This window comes from Diabrotica undecimpunctata, chromosome 1 (genome assembly GCF_040954645.1).
Source record: "Diabrotica undecimpunctata isolate CICGRU chromosome 1, icDiaUnde3, whole genome shotgun sequence".
Lineage (NCBI taxonomy): Eukaryota > Metazoa > Arthropoda > Insecta > Coleoptera > Chrysomelidae > Diabrotica > Diabrotica undecimpunctata.
This window is the reverse complement of record NC_092803.1, coordinates 65,337,939-65,355,591: the sequence shown is the minus strand read 5'-3', so window position 1 is coordinate 65,355,591 and position 17,653 is coordinate 65,337,939. Positions and strand designations below refer to the sequence as shown.

Here is a 17,653-nt window from a genome sequence, read left to right as displayed (position 1 = left end):
TAGGATCTCACTTCAGATATCATTTTCCTCGTTTTCCGACATTTTCTACGTAAAGACACACATTATCCGGCGACAAACATGTCTCTATGTTTGAATAAACGTACTCCTGATGAAAACATATTCAGTTAATCGTATGGAACATGTCAACCCTCGTTCGTCACCTTTTAACATTGAAGAATGTATAATAATCCCGCATGGCGACCCTAATGACGACTCCCCGCTAAAAAGGCCGCAAAGGCTCAAAGGTATCGGTCGTAGGTTGTAACTTACTGAAAATGGATCGTTTAAAAGTGCAGTGGCGTCGGGAAGTGAATACTAAGCAAAACATGTCAATGTTATTCAAATATAGAATGTTTAGAATCTCTTTTATCAGTATTATCATCACCGCTATAATCATTATTGTCCACGTCTTTTAATTCATTTATAGAACACAGCTCGTCCAATAATTTACACTCATTTGATTTTTGGCTGTTAAATTCCATGCTCTTTTAATTTTTTTTAGTTTCTTTGAAATGTTAGTTAAATTTTTTTTAGTCTAGGTTAGAATATCTCATGCACAGTGCAAGATTGCAAAACTCTTTGCCTAAATTGCAGAGATATATTCTCCTAGTGGAATAGAAATGTTATAATTTTCAGGAATCTAAGGAACTGTTCAATAAAGTAAAGTACCTATCTAGAGAAATCAAGGTACAAACACAGATAATTAAAGATGAAAAGGGGGCAATATCATAACCGATCTAAAACGAATAGCGGGAACACGGAAAAACTACTAAATGTATATACTTGAATATCAACCCTAAGGACGAAATTGGAGAAATCGCAGATTGGGAGAATGAATCAAATATTCTCAGAAGCGAAGTAGTAACTGTCATAAAAAGACTGAAACCAGGAAAATCAATTGGAGAGGACCAACTAATAGCTGAAACAATAGAAGGCATGGGAGAAGACGGAATCAATGTTATTCACATAATATGTGAAGAGATATGGAAAAATGATCATATGATTGATGTTTATCAGTGTTTCTGGAATTTATAAAAAAAGAATCCCAACAGATTGTAATAATTGCAGAACAACAGCTCTAACATCCCATGCAAGTAAAGTTCTCCTTCAATACCATCAATGAAAGGCTAAAAGTATTTCTGTTACCGCAAATTTCGGAAGAACAGTCTGTTCCCAGCAAGAGGAACCCGTGAACAATTCTTAAATGTCTGTCAAATTATCGATAAAACTCGCAAATTCAATGTGGGAAGTTAACTATGCTTTGTAGACTATTTTAAAGCATTCGACTGCGTTAATTGGCATAAAATGTGGGAAATACTTAGAGAAATGGTCGCCCCACAGTAAAAATAGTAGAAAACCTGTGAATTTTTTTTATATTCATTGATTTACTTGAAATTTTGACAGTAGTTAAAACTGGCTCAAAAATCAAAATCTACTCTATGGCAATATGTGATTATCCTCTGGGGGTGTTTACCCTCCTAACTTGTGAGTGATAAGGTTTATAAAAAAAGCCATGGTACTCGCTAGAATAGTGAATTTTAAGATAAAAATGTTCTTTAGAGTTTTTTAGAAAAGTCAATATTTTTGGAATTATTCGTGACTGAAAGTTCACAAATTGCACTTCAAAGAGATTCTTGTTTTATTATTACCGTAAACTTAATATTAACAAAGTTACGGCTGTTCGAAAGTAGACTTTTATTCATCGAATACAAAAATCCAAACATATGATGTTGAATAACTGGAAAACGGTAAGCTTTTTATGAAAAACTTATATAAAATTTTTTAAAGACCTTAAAAAAAAGTTTTAAGATAACCACTAGTAAAAGTGATTTGCATAAAAATTAAGGTAAATTGTAACTAACATAAAGTCCGCTTATATTTTTTGTGACGCAAAAAGTAACAAACGCACTCCTACCAAAACCATCCTGGTTGAAACTATTCGTTGTTCATTTACAATTTACTTCATTTTTATACAAGCATTACATTCTGGAAGTTCAACTGGTTTAGAATGTTTAGTTTTGAAAAAATCCTACTTTAAATTGAAAACACTATTTTCGGAATTTATTAAAAAAACCCTTTTTTCAAAATATCCAGCAACTAAAAAAATACAGAAAAAATGCTAAAGAAACAGCGGTTTTTACTAAAGATTTTAATTTTTTCCACAGACTAAAAAAACACAGACCTCTTGATGAGCTCTTTCAGGGCAAATCACTTCTATAACGAAGGGCTTGAAAAAAATATAATATAAAATATGTCACTTTGTAGCTTTTAAAATAAACAACAAAGTGGTGCACATTAAATTTTTTTTCAAGCCCTTCGTTTTAGAAAGGGTTGCGCTGAAAGGAGTTAAAGATGGTGCTAAACGCATGCGAATATAACCTTTAAACAATCATGTCGTTTAATGCTTAGTCTATGGAAATAAAAAAAAAATTAAAATCTTCAGTAAAAAAGCTGTTTTTTGTATTGTAGCATTTTTTCTGTATTTTTTTTAGTAGGTGAGTTATTTTGAAAAAAAAGGAGATTTTTTGAGAAACTCTAAATAGTGTCTTCACTTTAACCTCAGATTTTTTCAAAACTAAATCTGCTTAACCAGCTAAATTTCCAGAATGTTTTTTTATATATAACTGAAGTAAATTGTAAATGAACAACGAATAGTTTCATCCAGGGTGGTTTTGGCGGGGTGAGGTTGTTACTTTCTGTAATATAAGCGGACTTTATTTTAGTTATAACTTACCTTAATTTTCATTGAAATCACTTTTTCCGGTGGTCATTTTAAAGGTTTTCTTAAGATCCATAAAAGAATTCGTATTCGTCCATGAAAACCTTACCGTTTTCCGGTTATTCAACATCAAATGTTTGGATTTTTGTTTTCGATGAATAAAAGACTACTTTCGAATAGCCATAACTTTGTTAAAATAAGTTTACCGTAATAATAAAAAATGAATGTCTTTGTTTTACTTCATTTTATATCCAAAGAATTTTACCTATAAAATCTAAATTTTTTGAGTCATTTTTGAACTTTCAGTCACAATAATATTGGCATAGAGTAGATTTTGATCTTGACTAATTCTATTTTATTTGGCTCCTGGAACAACGGTTAAAACATAACTACAGTACGAATAAATAATGCCTACTTTGATCAGTTTAAGTTTAGTGCAGGAGTTCGCCAAGGAAGTGTATTGTCGCCACTGTCATTTAATATGGATAGTGAGCATATCATGCGAGCAGTTTTCGATGACTAGGAAGAAGGAATAGAGTATGCACTCAAAAACAAAAATAATTCAAGTCCAGGATTGGATAATATTAAATATCCTATGATTCAGTTTCTTCCAAAAATTGCTAAACTATTTTTATTGGATATATTCAATGACATAATTATCAATAATTCAGTTATTCGTGAATTTAAAGATGTAATTATTATTCCTATTCTCAAACCTGGTAAAAATCCCAATTTATCCAAGTCATACAGACCCATTTCCCTGATGTCTACTAAAAACATTAGAACGAATGATCAAACATATACTGTAATGGTGGTTAGATAAGAAGAAATTACTTCCAGACCCTCAATTTGGATACAAAAAAGGATGTGGTACTATAGATGCTCTTGCTACATTAGTAACAGACATTCAGGATACATTTTCCAATAATACATACCTACCTACAATATGTTTGGACATAGAAGGTGCTTATAATAATGTTTGTCTTGACATCCTTATGGAAAAAATGATTAGAAATTTTCATATACCAGCTGCATTAGTGAAAACCATTCTCAACTTTTATACTTGCAGAAAAATTTATTTGAGATCAAATAACAATAAACTTATAGGCCCTCGATATAACAACCTAGGACTTCCACGTGGGTAAGTTTTGAGCCCTTTATTATTTAATCTATATACATCTGATTTGCACAATGTCTCCATAGTAAATAACAGTTTTAATATAATACAATACGCTGATGATTTTCTTATATATTCATCTTCCAAAACATAAGATAAGTGCAATCAAATTTTGGGAAAAATGGACGACTTCTCCAATAGCTGGTTTAAAGAAAATGGGTTCGAAATAGCACCAAGTAAATCTAGTATATGTATTTTCACGAGGCATAATCTCACAAAAATAGACAAGTTAACAGTGAACAGTCGGGAATATAATTTCTGTTCTTCAATTAAATACTTAGGGATGATTATTGACCGTAAATTAACTTGGAAGTTACACATTGACTTCATGTTAAAGAGATGTAATAAGGGATTACATTTCCTTAAAGCAGTTTCTAAAACTTGGTGGGGAGCCGATATAGAAACTGCGTTACTTTTTTATCGATCGTACATAAGATCAATCATAGATTATGGATGTGATTTGTATGGATCAGCAGCTAAGTATCTCCTGGGGAATATAGACGTGTTTCAAAATACCATACTACGTATTTGCCTAGGTACTATGAAATCAAGTCCAACCAATTCGTTATATGTTGAAGCACTAGAATTTCCACTCAAATATAGAAGAGAATATCTTAGTCAAAAATTTTTGATTAATATTCGGCATAGAAACCCCTCCTCTCACCAATAAATATTGGACCCACAAAAACTCTCCTCCACTTTGTGACGCTTTTAGAAATCTCTTAAATTGAGATTGCACCAACTCATAAACATATGATAATTCAAACTTTGAAGAATTTTATGTTTTTTTACAAACTATTACGGTAATTAAACCAAGGTACCATGGAAATACTGCAATCAGCTACAATATTTTAAGGAATTTATTAGAAAACTGGCCAGCATCAACAGTTATTTATACACACGCATCAAAGTCTTCTCTTGGCACTGGATGCGCTTTTTATATTCCTTCAAAAAGTATAGAAAACATGTTTACTCTAGATCTTAATTTTTCAATTTTTACTGCTGAAGCCATAGCAATTTATGAAGCATTAAAGTATTTTAAGTATTTTAAGAATTCCAATGACAACAATAATTGCATCTGATTCTTTGTCGGTTCTTATAGCCATTGAGACTATATCTTTTCCTAGCACAAGCACAAATATTTACATCCTTCTAATCAAAAATTTTTTTTTTAATTACATCAGGAACAAAGAACAGTTAGATTTTTGTGGATTAAAGCTCACATAGGGCTTGAGCATAATGAGTATGTAGATATATTAGCTAACAAAGCCATTGATTCTGGTGAGAAAACAGATTATAAGCTCTGCATACCAGATTTATTTGTAACAATCAAGAATATTGTAAACAATCAGTGGAAACAAGAATATCATGGATATAGTCACTACTCTATTCCATAAAATTGTAAATTCCAATTTATGTGAAGTTTGTCAAAAAGAAGCAGATTTTAACCTTTTCTTTGAATGTACAAAATATATACAACAAACTGACGACTTAATAAAAAATTCAATCAAACATAAAATCCTTTCACCCTATAACATTTGTTACCTTTTGTCATTAAATAACAAAATTGTATATAACTACTTAACAGAATTTATTTCGAAAAGTAACCTAAATTTGTAAGCCCAGTTAAAATAGTAACCTTTGTTTTATCCCATTTGTTTTAAACCTACTATCCGTGACTCAGTCTAGTTTATGTAAGTTAATGTCTTGATGGGACCCTAGACGAGAAGCGAGTAACCATGTTTGTTCCTTTACTGATAACCAAATATGCATTGTGATAATTATTTTATTTGCTTTCCTTTGGGAAGAACTTAAAAAAGTTGTTACTGGCTGAATGGCAAATGACTATGCCAAAAAAAAGGAAGAAGGAATAGCAGTAGGAGGGGTTAAATTAATAAATTAAGATACACCGGCGACACCCTGATATTAGCTGAATGTCAGAAAGAACTAGAACATATAATTCAGAAACTCAACAACGTAAGTCAACAGTACGGTCTAACAATCAATGCAAACAAAACAAAAGTTCTGATAATTGATCGAGTTAGAAATAACCAAGCAGACTTCACAAGCATATCGGGATACGAGGTTGTGGGAAAGTTCAACTACCTAAGATCGATAACAACAAATAATGGTGCATGTGAAGAAGAAATAAGACGACGACTAACAATGTAGATAAGCAACAGCAACTGAAGAGAATCTGGAAACATACCGACATAACTAAAGCCACGAATCTTCGTTTAGCATGTGCACTGATGTTTCCTATTGCAACATATGTTGCTGAAACGTGGAAAGCTGATGCAAACATAATCGACGCGGTTGATATGTGGGTATACAGGAGAATATTACGAATTCCATCGATAGCACATCTTACAAATGAGTTTGTGCTTAAAGAACTAAATATTAATACCAGACTCATTACAAAAACAAACAGAAATGTTCTGAGATACTTTGGTCATATCACTAGAAGAAAAGTGGACATAGAAAGACTTATCGTAGAAAGTAGACTCGAAGACAGAAGATCAAAAGGCAGATCTCTTTCACGCTGGTCTCTCCATTCCGAACCATCTCACAAAGCCCAAAATAAAGTTGAATGGTCAATCATGGTTAATTAAATATGACGTCACCACATTCTTGCGTAGGATAACGGTCTGAGGTGGATAACAAGCCACCGAGAGATCTACAAAGAAACAGCCAACCAAGCCATAAAAGCAACAACCACTGCAAGTAGATTACGAGACATAGTGTGGAGAAACAAGCATCTAGGATTGAAAACAAAAACAAGAGTTTATAAAACTTAGACTTAGTTTATACGCGATAGAAATATAAGCTGTTGTAGACGGGATCGAGTAAGAAACGAAGATATTGAGTAAGAATGTGATGTCCAAGTGTAGTTAAATGGGGAAGAGAACGAAGAAGAAATCGGACTCAACATGTAACGAGAATGGGAGACGATGGAATTACAAAAATTGTAAGAGATAGAAAATCAAACGGAAGAATGCTCTCGAGAAGACCACCAAAGACATGGCAAGACACCTGGTCTTCGGAATCGCCATTAAGACTAAATATTGCCCAATAAACCCTGGCCATGGACCTAACGAATGAAAAAGAAGAAGAAAATAAAGTATATACATTGTACAAAATTAATCAGTTTTGGTGTAACCTAATTTCGATTTTATATTCTATTAGTTTATTTATTTAGAATTTAATTACAATCAAAAAATTTTTTGTTTTTGCGTTTTGACTTTCACACCATAAACCATTTTTTGCACTAAAAATATTTGTTTTTTTATACGTTTTTTGTTTTCCCGAAATAAACTATTCAACAACTACCCACATTTATTTTATAAACTCATCATTGCATGGAATTCTCGATTTATGTTTTGCTGCCAGTTTACAAAGTTTTATTAATTTAATGAATTTTCATTAAGTATCAGTAACCCCTTTTCGAAGTTGAAAGTTGTACTATAGCAATTTCTGAACCGCCAAGCTTTCTGGTTGTAAACTTGGTTAATTTGTTTCCAAAACCCCTTTTTCTGTCGTTGCAAAGACTTTTTAGTTCTTCCTCGTGCCGACGCGTCAGGAACAAGGTGCACTCGAGAATTAGGTCACGCCGCCTCAAATTGACCTCACGGATGGTCGGGAGGCGGCACGGACTTGCCGTCGGCCGGGATGGAAACAGAGATGTAGGGTCGTATAAATATTCCACTCTAATGGTCTCTAGCAACGTCTAGGCGTTATCGTTGTTGTGGCTCTCGTTAAACGTGTCTTATCGATTTTCTGACAAAAAGAGGTCCGGAATGTGTCGTCCTGGAGATGTGGTAAACTTTTTTTACCTTTCTGAGATTTGTGTAAAGACCGAAAATAAAACTTACAAAATCTTAAATTAAATTAAAATGTAGTATAATGATTTGATTATTGTTTTTTGATTTTATTTAGGATTCAAATTAGATAAATATTCAAAATAAAAAACAAAAAAAAGATAAAGAACAGAAATATTTTATTAAAAAATATCATTAGAATATATATTCTATACCCAAATAACAGACAGCAATATTAATTATCCAATAAATTTCATAAAAACACCAATTTATTTTCTTCTTCATTTTTCGCGCAAAACTAATAAAATTCACTATTTATTAATCGTTTGAATAATTTTTAACTTAAAGGACCCTTGGCCTATAAAGCACTCCTTTTAAGGGCCCTTTCCAGTTTATTTTATACAATTCAGCTTCATTAAGCCAAAAAAATGCAAATTTAAATCCCCAATACAGTTTGCGTCCTCGATAAATACATTTAAAAAGCATTTTAAAATGCCAAATCAATGTTTCGAATACAATCTCACGCAATTTCTTTAAACCGTTTCCCTTCGTAAGTACCCCCATTAAAACATCGACGTCTTCTTGACCGAACTGAAGGGTGGAAAATTCAAGCGGAGAAAATAATTCCTCGAAATACTCAGTTGTGGTAATTTGTATTTTAAGATTTTAACTATTACAGTACAGCTACAAAAAGTTTACATACGTACTTAATATAACACGTGAAGAATATTATACAGTACAGTCCATATTTATGAAATATAATAATTATTGGCTTTATTATTAAATTTTAAGAAAATTCCTTAAACAGGTCGATTTTTGTTTCTAATATTAGACTTTCAGAAGAAAATTGTCTTCCAACCCCTTTGAGGTAATAATTATACACTTACAATTTTGACATGAAACGAGGCAGCATCTGACAACCCCGTTTTAAAGGGATTTTATGGCCACCCTTATCTCCCGATTTAACGCCGATTGATTATTTTCTATGAGGCTCCTTAGAATCTAAAACGTCAATCGATCGGAGACTGTTGATGAATTAGAACTAATCACTGAATAAATTAGAAATAATAGCTCGGATACCAAAAAACATATTCTCCGGGAATTTAATATGTAATTACATAACCGAATTTTGTTTTCTGTTTTCCCTGTAATGTTTATAGTTCACAATAAATCAAAACTAATTCACCAATGTAATATAATATAACTAATGTGATGTGGTGATGTTAATGTAACTAATAATGCAAGAAACACTCTCTCACTCTGCTCTATCGCATTGATTTCCTATTCAGCCCTCCTGAAAGAAATTTTTTAAACGAATAGGGATATCGACTCGTATAAGTATACTCCATTAGTTATGGTACCCTTCACAGCGAGTTTACTAAAAACAAACAAATCAGGCAATGGTTAAGGGTAGAGTATTTTGCACAAGAGAAAAACAAGAAGAATGACAAGTGATACCTAATTGCCTATGTTCATGAAATCACATTCCATACAATCTATTAATTAATCGAGCAGCACTACTTTGTGTTTGATACGTTTGAAGAACTTCCATGAAGTGAACCTGATAACAAGATTTCGAAAGCTCATGAAGAGGAGGGAAACAATATTTTGGAATAGATCAACTTTATCTTTGGAAATACATTCTAGTAAATTATTAGTGTCTTCTTGATTAAATCTACATTGGAACACCCAATGGTTAAAGTTTTCGACACTGTCATCACAGTCGCAGATATTCTGTTTTACAGAGTTTTATTTTGTATAGATATTCATTAACCATAGTCTGTCCTAACATGTATCATATAATTTTTTTTTGAACGAGGACTTTGCTCAGATTATGAAGTGAATTTGTATACTTTTGGGATTGTGGTGAGGAGCTAAGTATCTAATTCAAGGCCTTGACAAATGGTGATGATGATTTGGAAGAAAAATCGGATAAGTTTTAGAAGGCTATGTATAGCCTTCATAGCTGCCGTATAATTAGCTTCGAGACTAATTATGATCTTAAAAGAGAATGGGAAAGAGTGAAAGCAATCAGTATCGTAACAAATAAGAGTGCATATTACTTAAATATGTAGAAGAAAAAAATTCAGATTCCCTACTAACATATTATTTCCAAAAGCAAAAGGCGTGACTAGTCTAAGTGACCATCTGAGGGAATGTTTATTGAAAAGCTAACGAATATACGTGGCAATTACAAACTTTGAGAAAACTTTTGATTACCTACATAAAAACTAAAAACAGATAATGAAAGAAATTGGCCTGTAATCAGCAATGATCTCAACTGGCTCAATAATAATGATATTCCAATAAAATATTTTCAATAAAAAAAAGACTTTTGAAAAATCATGTAATTAAAGAAAACCAGTTTTCAAAAGAAACAGAAAATATTTTTGAAATCAAATTAAAAAACGGTGTAGTCTAGCCAATAAAATAAAAATAAGAATTTATCTGATTCTTATATGAACTTGTGTGCAAAAATGTAATAGCCCCTTCGCTTCTGTTTGAGAATCACGATAACCTTAATAAAATGAAGTGACGTCACTATATTGTATGTAATACTGTTTATTTTACTTGTGGACCATGACCATTCCTTTATCGAAGTATATTGAGAAATTTGGTCTCTTTTGGAGCACTAAAATATCGTCAACGACGACTCTTTACACCAAAATCGATGATTATGATGCATGGTAATGTTGTTAGTCTCCGTTGAACGATCTCTACGACGATTTTATCGTTACAATCGGAGAAAAAGGTTCCCGAAAATAACTTTATTAAAATGGAAATGAGGTCTTCATCAAAATGGATGATTAGTAATATTATTATTTTATTAAGTAGTAAAGGTTATTGTATAGTTTGTCTGTTTCGCAGGACAACCTCTGTATATATATATATATATATATATATATATATATATATATATATATATATATATATATTATATATGTACTATTTATGAGACTTGTATAGAGCTGTTGTTTCTTTCATTGACAGTACGGTACTGTATATAGTAGTTAGATTCTCAATGTCTGTTCTTTTGTTCAAGGTGTTGTGTGTAGTTTTAACTAAACCCATTTCTAGAAACAGTTTTATGATTTCTTTTCTTTCTCAATATTTCTACTTGGTCATGGTTATGCGATGTTAATTTTTCCGACAAATTTCTAGATGTTTCTCTAATATATACTTTATTGCAATTATTACTGGGTAGAGAGTACACCACATGGAGCTTTTTTTAATATTTAATGGTGTTTTTAGTTTGGTGTAGAGTTTAGGTTACTCTAGTTAGGTACTTCTCTAAATGTATTTAACGGTCTATTTGTTAAGCCAAAAATATATGGTACGGGGTGGTACACCGTTCGTTGGTTGTTTGTTAAGACCTCTGTTGGATCTGTCGTTTTGACTTTTGAGACACCAAAATAAGTCTATTTAGAAGGTTCGCTGGGAATTAATTCTCCAACATAATATTTTCAGTTGTGAGACTAACTGTTCTATACTCTACACAGAACAAGTCAAAAATTTCATTTTTGTATAAATATTAACTTAAAAAAAACTTATGACCTTTATATTACATACAACGTTGGGTCTTGTGGCGCTTAAAATATAATCAAAATTTCATGTCGATCGGTCAAGTAGTTTAAAAATTATTTAATTTGTTTATCCCAAATTAAATTTTTTTGCAACAATATAAGTCAGAAAATATATAGATATATTAATTATACGGGTAGCTTCTGAAAGAAGAAGAATTATTCTATTTAATTTAATTAAGGTTTATGTATTTTCGGTAGAGTGTAGAATCTAGGTGCTATTGAGTTGTAAGTTCTTATCTTTTTGCGGTTAAATTCGATATTTTCAATGTTTTGTTTAGATCTCTTACTAATTGATTTGCTTTTTGTTGAAGACTACAAGTGGGGTTTCTACTTAGTTCTTTGCAGTATTTTGGATCTTTCAGCATGGTTTCATTTTTGCTGATATACAGTCATGTTTATACATATATCATCATCGAGGCCTTTCATGCTTGATGGATTGTTTTTTTTTCAATTGTTTACAAACTGACATGGATCGTTAACTTTGACTTACAATCAAACATATGGATTGACAGATAATATAACCTGTCTGTAGCCTATTAAAAGTTGATTTAAAAGTGGCAAGAACATAAGAACTCTAAACTGGAACAGTGTAACTGTAAACGTAAACAGAACTGAAATGAAAGTAATAGCTCGCATCGAGAAAGCAAGATATATGTTCTGCAAAATGCTAAAGTTGCTATGCTTTGGTAAACTAGATACACATTTACGAACTATAGTAGGTAGTCACGTGCTACGTGTCTTCTACGGTGTTGTACGGTGCGAATGCTTGGACGACGAACGAAATGTTAGAAAAGAAAGCATTTTAATTCCAACGAACACTGGAGTCGCCCAAGGAATGGGAAAAAAAGAAAAGGAAAGTCCTATATAAACAAAAATAAATATGAAAAATAAAAAGTACAACCTACTATAAATTTTTATTGCAAGATCTAAGGTAGTTAGCAAAACTACGAAATTAGTTTTTCCGGTCTAAAAACTCAGAAAACTACAAGGAATATACGCCAGTAGAAAAAAAAATGGCCGCGTAGTTATATAAAAATCATAGTTGTTGTCTTCAGAAAATATGTACGAAGATGTATCACCCTTCTAACTACATTTAATCAAGACAAAAGATGAAGATGTGTAGAATAATGACGTCAGTCATCGTTGGTGACTATCGAAGAAATACAAAATATAATTAAGTTTGTTCTTTTAAAATTATTACATTATTTAAATTATTTGAAAATGAGCAAAAGAATATCTTTATTTTCATGTGTGCATCTGATAAACTATCATGACATCACAATGTACATAACTATAAAAAATAACCTTGACGTGTGTTAACAGAGTGTCTCTATCAAAGCACAGGCATTGTGGTAAAACAAAATAAGAATAAATAAAATACGATGCCGGATCTATGCAATTTGCACGATTATATATTCGTTCATTGTTCTTTGTGTAAGCAAAAAATTACGTCACTGGGCTGACAAAAGCGCATCTATTATAAATTCACTCCTATATACAATAAATGAGAATATCAAGTCGATGACAAACAATTTGGTTTTATAAACAGATTGTAAACTTAAAAGAGACTCTATCTCGCTCAATGTACTTACATAGAGATTCCATAAAATGAACATGGAAATATACATAGACTATCATAAAGATTTTGACTGCGTTCAACACCAGAAACTAGAAGAGAACTCAGAGCAACTGGTCTAGATGAGGGTGATTTACGATTCATTAAGGCCCGTTTCCTCCCGAAACCGTGTTTTTTTTTTTAAATCAATTTGATTTATAGTACAAAATATATTTGAAAATCAAACTTTTTACAGGTGAAAGTACATACCTACATTAAACTACTTGATTTTTTTTTTCTTTTTTCAAAATGGCTGCTCTGAAAATGGCTGCCCAAACTCATCCAATTTGTTGGTGGATTTTATCATGTGTCGGAAACGAATCATCCGAAAGCAAAAAAAAAACAAAATGGTTTCGCATTGTGTATCGAATTGGCTATGGTCGGTACTACAATGAAACATTTTCACCGAAAAAAAAAAATGGCGGACTTCTGAATTTTTGACCTCTTTTGCACTTTATAACTTCTTTAAATAACAATAAATAATTTTGGTTGTAGCACCGAGCATATAGCAACATGTAAAGAGTAAAATGCCGTTAGGTTCATCTTGATAAGTGAAATAGTTTCGAAATACGATGACACACAGTTGAAAAAACGTGGTTTCAAGAAAAGCCCATTTAAGTAAATAGATGCCGTCACACGGACCGCTTGAATGGCATGATTAAACACTAGGAGCGCTCCGCTTTTCCTTCTTCTCTACCTACGTAACGGTCGCGCGGGCCGTTCGGAGAAGATATCCACAAGAACATATGTGGCAAACATTAACTTCAGGTTATAGGAAAAACGTCAAAGAAGAATCACTTTAGCGTGGGCCGCATATGGAGCTCTATCAGACATCTTTAAGAGCAACATGCCAAATTATTTGAAAAAGAAGACGTTCGATCAATGTGTGCTTCAAGTCATGTCTTACATCGCGGAAACACTTTCCTTAACCCATGCTACAGCAACCAAACTCAGAGTAGCCCAAAGACGAATGGAACGCTCGCTAGTTGGACTGACTTTCAGATACAGGTTAAGAAACGAAGAAATAAGAAGAAAGACAGGCGTCACATATGTAATAGAGCACAGCGTGGCTGAAGTAGAACTTGGCGGGCCATGTGCCAGAATGAATGACGGGCGACGGACCCAAAAAATTACAGTGTGAAGATCTAAGATCTTATGATTATTATGATCTAAGATCTTATGGAGACATAAGAAGCAGAGGTAGACGATAGGCAGACGAAGTCAAAATAATCGCTGGAAATTGCCTTCAGGAAGCTCAAGACTGACAAAACTGGAAGAAATTAGGGAAGGCCTGTATTCAACTTTGGACGCAGAAGGCTGGATAATGATGATTAACATAAAAACATCAATGAGGACGGGGAATTTCTATCAAGAATCAGTGTTACTAACAGAAAAAACATAATTATAAGCGGTAAGTTCTTACACATCTGGATATAAATAAAGCAATATGGAATATGCATAGTGGAGCAATCGCCAACCAAATTGATCACATTTTGATAGATTTAGCAGCCGTCATAACCATCTCTCTTCAAAGGAGCTACAGCTCAAATCAAGTCTTGGCCTCCAAATTTGCCGGTCTCGTGTGTATCTAGCAAATTTTGCGCGTCCGCTGCCACTTCATTCTCCCACCTGCTCCGTGGTCTTCCTTGTGGTCTTGTGTCCTGCATTTTACTATTTAGGGGTCTTTTCGGCCTCCATTCTCAGTACATGCACAGCCCGTTGAAGTCTCTGAAGAGATCGTTGCCGCCTTTAACAGTTGGCAAAGGTCATGATTTTATCTGAATATTTCGTTTTCGTTATTAGGTCCAAATATCTTCCTTGAGACTTTTCTTTCAAAAACTTTCAGCTTTCTCAGCTTGTATTTTCTGTCATCATTCATGTCTCGCACCCATAATATACTATTGGTCTGATAACAGTTTTTTAGACCCTGATTTCCGATATCCAGTGTGTGTTTTACACACACTTAAGTTTTTAAAATAAGCTTTCTTTCCCTTTACTATTCTTCTTTGAACTTCTCGTTCCATCCGTGCTTAATGCAACTATCAAATATGTGAAACTTTCTACAGTTTCAATATCTTCCTCTAATTCAACTGTGCGTCTGTTTTTGTAGCTCTTGCCTGTGCTTACTTTTTTGTCTTTTGACCGCCACAACCATACTAGATATAAAAATTCGAAGAGAAGCATGTTGTGGATCTGATCACTTGTTGGTAAAGTTAAAATATACGTATCGAATCTCGAGAAAAATAAACACATAGGATCAAACAACAGAACAGTTAGACATCGAAAACTGTGCTAACAAATTGCTAAACAGAACTCTGAGACAAACATAACTTAAGCAGGATAAACACAGATCTAGACAATGAAGATCATTGGAATTAAAGACAAAGTATTAAACACAGCAACAAAGAACATGTGTAAAAAAACACAGGAAAAGGGCGGAATGGTGGAATGAAGAATTTAAAGGAGCCATTCAAGAACGAAACTATGGAAGGGTGGAAGAAAACACATATATGAAAATGAGAACTAGAGAAGGAAGGATTACTTTTGAGGATTCACGACAGAGAGCGCATAAGATGTGCAGAACACAAATAAGAAAATTCGAAAATAATAAAACGAAACAGAACCTTTAAAGTAACGATTTAAGAGAACCATACAAACATCCTCGAAATTTAAGAGGACATAACTCCTGAACAAGTTTATGTAGAAGCCAACAAAGACAGATAACTAGCGAACCACCAGAAGTAAAAACAGTTTGGTGAACTCATTCAAAGTTCTGTTAGGAATACAAGAAAATGACCAGCCTATGAACTTGAGTCATATGAAGAAGCCATAATATCAAAATTATTTTACCAATTGGCTTTGTGCTTCTTCCACTAACTAGTATAAAAGACCTCGGGACTTTAATAGACCTGCTTTAGCCACTTTCCCGCTTGCTCTTGAATATGTCATCAGACCACTAAACGCCGGAAGTACCTTTCTGATTAAGGATGGAGAGGCGTAGTGCGAGTTTTCTTAATACTCAATATTTTCATTAATTCTTTCTATAATTCTGATTCAAAATTTCGTTCTTGATCAGAATGCTGAAACTCTAAAGGAACTCCATCTCTTCTTATGACATGTTTTATGAATTCTTCTGCTACAGTAGTCGCTTCTTGATTAAAAATGGATGCAATTTTAGGCCATTTTAAAAATAATCCATTGCGACCATTAAGTACTTGTTTTCTCTGCCCTCTCTTTGTCATCGAAAGTGGACGGAGAATATGTACTGCAAGTCGTTCAGAAAGTTCTCCGGAAAGCCTTTTCTACCGTTACATAAATCACATTTCTTACACCAATCTTCTACATCTCGGGACAATTGGTCCAATAAAATCTTTTAACTCTGGCCAGTGTTCTTTTGAAATTAAAATGTCCTCCAGAAAGGCTGCCATGAAATTCTTGTAACACAATTTTAATGTGTGATTTTGGCAGCACCACTTATTTATCTGTACCATGCACCACTACACTCACAGGCGTAGAGAGTGTAGTCAGAATCCAAAACGACTTTTCCAGGCCCTTCCATTGTAAAAATGGATTGAGACAGGGATATGGACTGTCGTGTCTCTTATTTAACCTTGCACTAGAAAAAGTAATTCGAGATTGCCATATTATTACGAATGGCACCATCTTTAATAAATCTGTACAAGTGGTCGGATATGCAGATGACATAGACATTATTGCTAGGTCCACAGAATCTCTGATCGAAGCATTTCGCTCACTATGGGCGTCTGCACTTAGAATGGGATTAAAAATAAATGCACAGAAAACCAAGTATATGCATTGCACTAGATCAGGCAACCAGATACCTAGACTATTAATTGATGATCTGGAACAGGAAGGTGTGGACACCTTCGTCTGCCTGGGCTCGCTGCTGACCAAAGACAACAATGTCAGCGATGAAATTAAAAGAAGAATAGTGCTTGCCAATAAATGCTATTATGGCTTGAGGAAACATATGCCTCCAAAACTACCCAGAAAAATTAAAGTTACCATATATAAAACACTAATAAGGCCAGTGTTAACATACGGGTCTGAAACGTGGTCACTTACACAGAATGACCAAGAATTGCTTAAACGTTTCGAGAGAAAAATTCTAAGGAAAATATATGGAGGAATCCAAGAACAGGGTTTGTGGCGTAGGCGCTACAACTTTGAGTTATATAGAAGTTTTGGGGAACCTGACGTTGTAAAATGTATTAAATTAGCACGCCTTCGATGGATAGGACATGTAATTAGGCGAGATGAAGATGCAATGATCAGAAAAATTTTCGACCGAAGAGGACCAGTGGGAAGACGAGCCAGAGGATGACCAAAACTTAGGTATCAAGATAGCATAGAGGATGATCTAAAATCCATCGGAGTTAAAGCATGGAGAAGAGTTGCCAGGGGCGAATGGAAGATTGTTCTGAAGAAGGCTTTGGTTCATAACGAGCTGTAATGCCACTGATGATGATGACTTGTTTATCTGTACGTATTCCATCGGAACTTTCTCAAATCCGATATAATAGACCGTTGGAAAATAAATCCCAAAATTGTTTGATAAAATGGGTTAGAAAAGGAATGTTGCGATACCAACAGATATCGGTTATACCAACTATTGAGTCCAAATAAATCTCAGAATTGGATGTGAAGATAGGCGAACAAAAGGGAAGACAGTGAGACCAACAGACAAACATTAAATGTGTATACCATACACTGGATAAA

At 33.4% G+C, this 17,653-nt stretch overlaps 1 protein-coding gene across 7 annotated transcripts in view; it reads left to right on the top strand.

Moving 5' to 3' along the window:
- Positions 1-17,653, top strand: part of LOC140450210 (E3 ubiquitin-protein ligase RNF19A-like) — a 246,140-nt gene that overhangs the window by 183,966 nt on the left and 44,521 nt on the right. The window lies entirely within an intron of this gene.